General features: G+C 41.6%; 1 pseudogene; it reads left to right on the forward strand.

The window, feature by feature from the left end:
* Positions 1-4,530: 4,530 nt before the first annotated feature.
* On the forward strand, positions 4,531-5,260 carry LOC147580109 (Y-box-binding protein 1 pseudogene; annotated as a pseudogene).
* The last annotated feature ends 5,324 nt before the right edge of the window (positions 5,261-10,584 follow it).

Raw genomic sequence — 10,584 nt, forward strand, 5'->3', positions numbered from 1 at the left:
CAAATGGTGTCTTCTTCCCTGCATACAGAGAAAGCACTCAACAGCGCTTCCCCCATAGGTTACAGGTTTACACAATCTGTACACAGAGTTACGTCCCAGTGAGTGGCACTGGATTGGGAAGCCGAAGGGGAGCAGAGCTCTCATGCTTCAGCTGTACTCTTCCATTTCTTCTCCAGAACAGCCCAAATCTAATATGTATGCTGACTTTCAGAGCACCAGAAAGATAGGCTTTCTCTGGTGGTAATGAGGACTCTGTTGCTTACACAAACAAGCAAAGACTGAATGACCATCTGCCAGTAGAAGAGACTCATTCTTTCTTTGAAAGATTGTATCATATTCAACATTCATTCCACAAACATTTGTGAATGCCTAGCAGGCACTGTGCTAGGCAGAGGGAAGTAATGGTCTGAATCCCTCTCAATCCCAATGGCTTTTTGATGACTAGAAAGAAGGAACAGGTGCTGTGGCAAAATCTAAAAGGTGACAAGTCATAATCCTAGACATTTTGAAGAACCTTGGAGGGTGTATGTATTTGTGGTGTTGAGGGTGCCTTTGTAGAAAGCAACACAATGAAAAAATATACTGAGTCCTGAGACTGAAGAGAGATTAAAATAATTGTCATAAATTAAGAGTCCTTCTACTAGATGTATAAATACCACACCAAGTAAAGAGGTGGTAAAACTCACCAATTCTCTCCAATTACACAGGGGTGATTTGGCTGGCTCTTATAATGTTCTTTCTTCCATTTCTTCCATAATCCCTTCTGAAATGAAACAGAAAGAAAACAAACTGATTTGGTCATTAGCAGCTGGTTATCTGTTTAAATAGTCTCACCCTTTTAATGTTGGTCTCTGGATTTTTTTTAATCTCTTTCCTTCTCTGTAAATTTTGCATTTGTCCTTTTCAATACTTCTTCCTTCTTCTAACCAAGTATGGTAGAACTAAGCCTACTTGACCTTACCACTTTAATCAGTAACTACCATGGGCACCATTAGAACTATATTTGAACAGGTTCCAAAATCTGCCACTCAAAACCATTCCTTCATTCAACAAACAGTTTTATGGAAGGAAAGTACTTATTTTTTGTTAATATAAATAAATTGTATACTTTATGAGATATAAGCTAATATGAATTTAAAGCTTAAAATTTTTTATCAAGAAAATATAAGTGTTTTGATCATGGTACTCATGTCACAATGTACACATACATCAGATCATCACATTGTCACTTCAAGTGTATGTAATCTTTACTTGTCTGTCAATTACACCTCAATAAACCTGGGGGGCAGGGGAAAGAAAATAGAAGTTTCTGTGGAGTTGTGTCAGGTCAAAACCAGTTAGTCTTAGGTTCTATTGTTGTCCTGCTGAACTAACAAGCATTATTGAGTAAAGACCTATTTTGTGAAATAATATATCTAAAAATTTGAATTCTGGGGTGCCTGGCTGGCTCAGTCAGTAGAGTATGTGACTCTTGATGTCACGATCATGAATTCAAGCCCCGTGTTCCTCATGAAGCCTAAAAGAAAGAAAGAAAGAAAGAAAGAAAGAAAGAAAGAAAGAAAGGAAGGAAGGAAGGAAGGAAGGAAGGAAGGAAGGAAGGAAGGAAGGAAGAAAGAAAGAAAGAAAGAAAGAAAGAAAGAAAGAAAAGAAAGAGAAAGAAAGAAAGAAAGAAAACTAATAATAATTTTAAAAATTAGAATTCTGCTCTTTTTTTTTACTCCTTTAACAAACTGATCTATCATAATCCTGGGTACACTTACACAGGTCACTTGACTTTATTTTCGTTATCTGGAACATAGGTACTAATTTGATCCCTTTAATTATTGCGATAGTTAATTTTATATGTCAACTTGGCTAAACCATGGTACCCACTGTATGATCAAATACAGGTCTAGATGTTATTGAGACGGCATATTTCAAATGTGGTTACCATTTAAATCAGTAGACTTTAAGTAGATTACCTTCCATAATTGGGTGTGCCTCATGCAATCAGTGGAAACCCTGTAAAGAAAAGACTGAAATCCCCAGAAAAAGGAATTCTGCTTCCAGACTCAAGGCTGCAAGACTGACACCTGCCATTTTCCAGCCTGCTGATCTGCCATGCACACTTCAGATTTGCCAGGTCCCACAATCTCATGAGCCAATTCCTTAAAATAAATCTCTGTCTCTGTCTCTCATTCTATCTCTCTCTCTCTCTCTCTCTCTCTCTCTCTCTCTCTCTATATATATATATATATATATATATATATATATACATACAATTTAGTTTGATGATAGATGATAGATCAATTGATCGATAGATAAATAGGCAGGTAGGTAGATAGATATCCTATTAGTTATGTTTTTCTGGACAACCCTGACTAATACAATGACCTCCCTTGTAATTGTCTTAAAGATGAGAATGTGGTTTAGGTTTAGGAAAGGTTACATATATAGGAAGACCATTATACCTTTATCACTCCCAGGAGATAAACTTCTCCTGAAGATCTTATTATATTCTCTCTCCCTCCCTCAACATCTATCTTACCTAAACAACAATAGTCATTATTACTTTACAAAGATGAGACAGATAGAGGGTAGGAAAACTCAGGGTCATCAAACCAAATCAATCAACCCACTTACTTTATGAAACTCTGACTCTCTTTAAAAGACCAAAGCAATATTCCTCAATGTATAATCAGTAACATTCATTCATAGTCTTATCTTGCTTGTTTGAAATAGATTTCCCACTGACATTAAACACTTACCACCTACTCCAAAACCTCCTCATTATTCAGTTGTCCTCTTATACCCTGTTACAGAAGCCCAGGATGGAAAATCCTAGAGCACAAAATTTTACACAGGGTGGATTTCAGGCTTGAAAGCTTTGGGATTTTTATCTGTCAGACATAGGATTTTGAGGTGCTCATTGGATGACTATAATTGAACTTGCCATCAATGAATACTCAGGGGAACTATTATAAGTTTTCCATTTCAATGAATTTCTTGTTATTAGTCTCATTCATTTAGCAGTTTAGTAAGTGGACAATAAAACCACCAGCCTCCAAATGTTGAAGAGTGCCAAACTTTTGGCAATTAGTATGACATCAGTTTGTTTAGCCATCGTACTAATGATTGCAATACACATCAGAGATTCAAAGTCCACTGACAAATGAACCTCACCCATGAATACTAAATAAATTAGTATCAATCCATGGGCTCCCAAAATACCCAATATGCAGCCTGGAACTCACTTAGTTTCCAGAAATAACTGACTCAACACCTCATTTGTCTTTTCTATCGCTTGAGTAAAAAAGTCAAAGCAAAAAAAATACAATCTGCTCTGTACAGATTATCCACATAAGATAACCTCTTTATGTAAGGCAAAAATATCAAGATGTTTGGAACCAGCTAGTTTTTAAATCTCCTTAAAAGATTTTTGACTACCTAAAGGAAAAACAATAATGCATGGTGGAATTTATAATACGCAGAAATAAAATATACAAAAATAATAACAAAAAAGGCTGGGAGGAGGAAAATGGAAGCTTGGAAGATTCTTATGTTATACAGGCAGTGGTATAATATTATTTTATAATATACTGCTTTAAAGAGTATTCTCTAAATGCTAGAGAAACAGTAAAATAAAGTGGTATAGTTAATAATGTAATAGTAGAGATGAAATAAAATATTTTTAAAAACTGAGTTAATCCAGGGCACCCGGGTGGCTCAGTCAGTTAAGCATCCGACTTCGGCTCAGGGCATGATCTCGCTGTTCATGAGTTCGAGCCCCATGTTGGGCTCTGTGCTGACGACTCAGAGCCTGGAGCCTGCTTCAGATTCTGTGTCCCCCTCTGTCTCCACCCCACTCCTGCTTGTTCTCTGTCTCTGTCTTTCAAAAATGAATAACCATTAAAAAAAAATCTCACTTAATCTAAATGATAAAAAGAAAAAGAACATAAGAAAAATTAGGTTGGAAAACAAATAGCAAAACGGTAGATTTAAACCAAACCCCATCAATAATCACATTAAATGTAAACGGTCTACCTTATATCTAGAATATGTAAGCAACTCTTACAACTCAACAATAAAAAGACAAATAACCAACCTGAAAATGGGCAAAGGATTTAAATTGACATTTTCCCAAAGAAGATACACAAATGGCCAATAAGCCCATGAAAAATTTTTCAACATTATTATCCTTTGGGGAAATGCAAATCAAAGCCACAACAAGATACCACTTCACATGCACTAGGATGACTATAGTCAAGAGACAGAAAATGACAAGTGTCACAAAGGATGTGGAGAAATTAGAACCCCCAGTAATAATTGGTAGGACTATAAAATGATGCAGGCATTTTGGAAAATAATTCGGCAGCTCTTCAAAATGTTAAAGACAGACCTATCATAACCCAGAAGATCCACTCCTACACCCAAGAGAACTGAAAACATATGTCCACACAAAAATTTGTACATATTCATTGCAGCATCATTCAGGCCATCCAAAAAGTGGAAACAACTAAAATGTCTATCAATTGGCAGAAGGTTAAAAAAATGCGGTATGTTCATAAAATGGAATATTATTCAGTAATAAGAAAGGAATGAGGTACTGATAGGTGATACAACATGTATCCACCTTTTGCAGTGTAGGAGATGAAGAGACTATGAAGTTTGATGACGTCGAGGAGAAAAGAATACCGAGGCAACAAATGTCATGGGCGCTGGCAGAGTTCCATCATCGCAAAGTCAGTAAACACACAGCAGGCTCTAACCATTTACAGATGCTTCGCCATTACCAGAATCACCAGAACAGTGAGAGTAGGAAAAAGAACAAGGGATGGGTGAGTGCTCCCGAAGTCCAGGCCCAGAAGCACCACCCCTACCTCAGGCCATGGGTGTCACCTTACTATATGTGTAGATTCCATGGGCCTTGACCGGACGATTCCAACGCTCTGGTGCAGGAAGTGATGGAGGATACTGACAACCGGGGTGCAGGACAGCAACGTGGACCAGTAAGACAGAATGTGAATCAGACCTATAGACCATAATTCTTCAGGGCCCCTCTTCACCAAACACAGCCTAGTGAGGACAGCAACGAAAGGGAGATGAGAGCCACGGTCAGCAGCCATATCGGGGTCGGTACCACAACTTCAGTTACCTCCTCAGATGCCCAGAAAACCCTAAACCACAACATGGCAAAGAGACAAAAGCAGTTGATCCACCAGCTGGAAATTCATCTGTTCCTGAGGCTGAGCAAGGTAGCACTGAGCAAAAGCCAGCTTAGGACCTCTGCCAAAATCTAGTTTACTCATCCAACCAAAAGAAATGAATATAAAATTCCAGTAAGAAGAAATTTATAAAATATTGGAGCCGATGCTGTAAGTGCTTGCTTTTTTGTCCATGGACCAGATAACTAGAACTATCTGCATTATCTGTGCAGCTTGGGGTTTTTAATATTTTTACCTAAAGCCCTTTACCCTATATTTTGGGTAATGACAAACAAGTTTTTTTGTATTTTTTTTTTTTAATGCCTGGTTTTTCTCAATACATCTTTAAAGGTTTTTAAATTGTGGGGTGCCTGGTGGCTCAGTCAGTTAAGCATCTGACTTCGGTTTGGGTCATGATCTCACCACTTGTGGGTTCGAGCCCCGTGTTAGGCTCTGTGCTGACAGCTCAGAGCCTGGAGCCTGCTTCGGATTCTGTGTCTCCCTCTCTCTCTCTCTGCCCCTCCCCTGCTCGCTCTCTCTCTCTCTCTCTCTCAAAAAATAAACATTAAAAAAAAATTTAAAGATTTTTAAATTGTTTCTTATCTGGCCAGGTTGAAATGACTAGGAATCTCACTTTGACTCTGTAACAAAAGTTTGTAACTTGATTTTTTAAGTTAATTGTAATATTGTGATTTATATAAGAAATACATATTTGGGGGGCGCCTGGGTGGCGCAGTCGGTTAAGCGTCCGACTTCAGCCAGGTCACGATCTCGCGGTCCGTGAGTTCGAGCCCCGCGTCGGGCTCTGGGCTGATGGCTCAGAGCCTGGAGCCTGTTCCCGATTCTGTGTCTCCCTCTCTCTCTGCCCCTCTCCCGTTCATGCTCTGTCTCTCTCTGTCCCAAAAATAAATAAACGTTGAAAAAAAATTTTTTTTAAAGAAATACGTATTTGGTCTTCATCCCCTTTCCAAGCACAGAGCTCCAAAAACCCTAGGAATTTCCTAAGTGATGAGAACGATAAAGGTGTCTTTTTTATGTTACTAAGGTAACTTTGAAAGCACCAAAGGAGAGGGGAGCTGGTTGCCAGGAGAACCAACCTTGGTTTTTTTGTTTGTTTGTTTCTTAAAGTTTATTTATTTATTTTTGAGAGAGAGAGAGAGAGAGAGAGAGAGAGAGAGAGAGCATGAGCTGGGGAGGGACAGAGAGAGAAGGAGAGAAAGAATCCCAAGCAGACTCCATACCGTCAGTGCAGAGCCTGACTCCGGGCTCAATCCCATAAGATCGGGCCCTGAGCCAAAACCAGTCTGACACTTAACTGACTGAGCCACCCAGGCGCCCCAGGAAAACTGACTTTGTAATTAAAGATTTGGAACTTTCAGTACCACTCCCTGACCCCTGGGGAGTGGAGAGGGGCTGGAGGAGCAGGAGCAGGGAAGGGACAGAGAGAGAGGGAGACACAGAATCCAAAGCAGGCTCCAGGCTCTGAGCTGTCAGCACAGAGCCTAACACGGGGCTCGAACTCATGAACCATGAGATCATGACCTGACCCAAAGTCAGACACTTACCCAACTGAGACACTCAGTCACCCCTCAGCTTGCCTTTTTTTTAAATGAGAGCTCACAAATGGAATTATCATGTAAAAGAAATATGAACATATTAATGGCCTTGATTTGTAATGTCAGATTATTTTCCAACAGGATTATGTCCATCCAAATTCCATCTCAAAAAAGTTCATTTTAGGCACCTGGGTGACTCAGTTGAGTGTCTGACTTCGATTCAGATCATGATCTCATGGTTCATGAGTTCAAGCCCCACATCATCAGGGAGCCCACTTCACATCCTCTGTCCCCCTCTTTCTCTCTGGCCCTCCCCCACTCATGCTTTCTCTCAAAAATAAAAGCATTTTTTTTATAAAGTTCATTTTAGGGGCACCTGGGTGGCTCAGTTGGTCAAGTGTCTGACTTTGGCTCAGGTCATGATCTTACAGCTCATGAGTTCCAGCCCTGCATCAGGCTCTGTGCTGACAGCTCAGAGCCTGGAGCCTGCTTCTGATTCTGTTCTCCCACTCTCTGCCCCTCTCCCACTCATGCTCTGTCTCCCCCTCTTTCTCAAAAATAAGTAAACATTAAAAAGGTAATTGAAAGCAAAGAAAAAGTTCATTTTATTTATTTATTATATTTATTGGGGGTGGGGTAGACAGTGCATGCATTCAAGTAGGGGAGGGGCAGAAGGAGAGGGAGAGAGAGAATCTCAAGCAGATTCCATGCCCAGTACAGAGCCCCATGTGGGGCTTGATCTCATGACCATGAATCACGACCTGAGCCAAAATCAAGCGTCAGATGCTTAAATGACTGAGTCACCCAAGGTTCCCCTCAAAAGTTAATTTTAAAAATCACAATGAAAACTCACTTCTACCTCACCCAAAGACAATTCTGTTTAATCTTTGATTCCAAACAAATTGTATAATACATGGCTAACTATATCTTATAATAACTTGGAGCAGCCCTCACTTTTGATTTCCAAATAACCTACAATCTGAGCCTCAGAGCTCTGGTCAGCCTCATCGTGTGTGGGGACAAAGCTACATCAATAATCATTTATTTTCTAATCTAGCTAACAGTAGGCTATAATGTTTAACAAACTTCACTGAAAATTTGAAGACAATATAAGGGAATTACAAAGCAGGAAAGGAAAATCTTAAAACTAAAGATTTTTATGATTCTTAACGTCCAATGACCATGCCTTGCCATAGGAATCCCCTACTGGCTCTCTTTCCTCTCCTTGAATTGCAGCATATTGCCTATGCTTATTTTTCCCCCCATCTTCTATGGGTGATTATATCCCTGCATTCAAGTGCAAAGCCCTACACCTCATTTCTACCCTGCCTGATAAACTCCTAAAGTATATTAAGATGGTATCAATTTCTCAGGAAAGCATGTAATATCCTTGCAAAATCAATCAGAATATTTAACATCTCATTTTGAAGCATTTGGATCTGGATTTCCAAAGTTCAGGGTCTCCCCAAAAAGATTGAGTATCACCACAGTGGTCTCTCCTGAGCAAATAATCTACCCCATATACAAACTCCATCTTGCAGCCTTTAACCCACAACCAAGAGTTGTCAGGATTTCACCTTCCACAAACCAGAGAAGAGAGAAATACTGAGATCCAGTCCCAGAACCCCTGGCACATAACATTTAGTGAAAGTTCAGGATTAGAAGTGAAATACCTAGGGACGCCTGGGTGGCTCAGTCGGTTAAGCATCTGACTCTTGATTTTGGCTCAGGTCATGATCTCACAGTGATGGGATCGAGCGCCGCATCAGGCTCAGTGCTGGGGGTGGGGCCTGCTTAAGATTCTCTCTCTATTCCTTCTCTCTCTCTCCCCTCTGGCCCTCTTTGGTGCTCTCTCTCTCTCAAACCAAAAACAAAAAGAAGTGAAATAGCTAACACTTATATACCGCTGAGTATGTAAGTTACATGTTACCTAGGTAGGTAGGTAGAAATAGAGATAAACATACATAGTTATAACTCACAACAACCCATGAGCCAGGGACTATTACTATTACTATTCTCATTGTATAAGTGAGGAAACTAAATCAAAGAGAAAGTGACTTACTCAAGACCACCCAGCTAGAAAAAAGCAAATTCAAATCCAGGCAGTCTACTCCCAAAGTCCCCAGTCGTAACTCACAGCAGGCATCCACTCAGGAAATACAGTTTCTCACTGCCACGGTCACCTGTGAAGTTGGGTGCAGCCGAAGAGGCCTTGTAGCCACCGCGTGTCTCACGGCACAGAGGGCAGAGGCAGAGTCTGTCCTCTGCAGCTCGGCCGGGAGGAGGTAACTGGATGCATCAGAGCCACCAAGGAACGAAGGAAAACCACCTCTCCTCTCCCAACCATCCAGAGCACTTCAGACACACGTGTGGGGGCTCCGCTGCCACGTTGCTGGTACCAATCCGGCCCGCCCAAGCTAGACGTCCGGTTCGTGCGCTTGACCCGCACAGAGGCTCCTTCCAGAGCCGTCCCCTCCGTGGGCTGCTGAACGCCTTGTCCCGCAGCGCCTGTGAGAACACGCGGGTCCTTGGCAGAGCAGCGCTCCTGGGAGCCACAGCATTATTGAAAAGGAGAACACTGCCACCGCTGGAGGAGTTCCTCAGACAGACACAAGTGACAGTGAAGCGGCAACGGTAGTAGTGATCTTAGTCGTAGCAGCAGCCACGGTAGCAGTAGTAATATGGGGACGGTTCGCACCACTTCAGGAAAATGTGGATCAGTAAAGACTCCTTCATTACAAAGACCAGAGGTGGCAAGCATTCAGCCGGTAGAAAATTATTTTGAAACCCCCCTGCAGAGTTCGCTACTGACTCGAGCCTTCCTTCCCACCGTCAGGGAAACATAAAGAAGGAAATCTCCCCACATCTGCTGCGGGACACCCCGGGCCAGGCACTGCATCCCCGGTGCCTGAGCCGCTGGAACCGGCGGCAGAAGGTCCGTGCCCTCCCTGGGGCTGAGGGACGAAAACCCAATCTGGATGCAAAACCCAGAAGAAACACCAGGGTGGGAAGCTCCTCTCTTGACAGGTGACTTTCAGCTTCCGCAGGAGCAGTTGCGGGTTCCCTTAGAGCAGTGTCCTCGCGGGAACGTTTTCTACTGGTGAATCCACAGGCTGTAGTCCAGGAGATTCTGTGAACACTGAATGGTGTGTAAAGAACAGAGATGACAAGTGGGAAGAATAACACAGGGAGAGGCAGAAGTGGTCCATTTCTCCATAGTAAGAGTTTCTCTTCTCCCAAGGCAGGAGAATATGGAAACAGGGGTGTGATCAGACATGGGTTATGCACATTGTGTGTGTTTGGGGAGGCGGGGGGAATAGGGATGGTGATAGTGGTGTTTGCAGCAGTGTGGAAGAGATGGGAGAATTTTACTACCAGCAATCAGGTATTTTTATTTAATCTCAAGAAATACAATATGTTCATCTGTACATATGTATGAATCTAGAGAAAGAAACAGAAAGACAAAGGAAACTTAACTTTAGTTGCTTTACTTTAGAAGGCTAGAATTAAAAGCAAGGGGTGAGGGGCACCTGGGTGTCTTAGTCAGTTGGGCCTCTGACTTGGGCCCAGGTCGTGATCTCTTGGCTTTTGAGTTTGAGTCTTGTGTCTGGCTCCCAGCTCTCAGCATGGCACCCACTTTGGGCTTTGGATCCTCTGTCTCCCTTGCTCTCTGCCCCTACCCTTCCTTCTCTCTTTCTCTCTCTCTGTCTCTCTGTCTCTCTCTCTCTCTCTCTCTCTCTTAGTAAATAAATAAATAAATAAATAATCTTTTAAAAAATCATTCTTTTAAAAAAATTTTTTTAATTATTATTTATTTTCGAGAGGGAGAGACACAGAGTACAAGC

The sequence above is a fragment of the Puma concolor genome, chromosome B3, assembly GCF_028749965.1.
Source record: "Puma concolor isolate L17-30 chromosome B3, mPumCon1.1.hap2, whole genome shotgun sequence".
Lineage (NCBI taxonomy): Eukaryota > Metazoa > Chordata > Mammalia > Carnivora > Felidae > Puma > Puma concolor.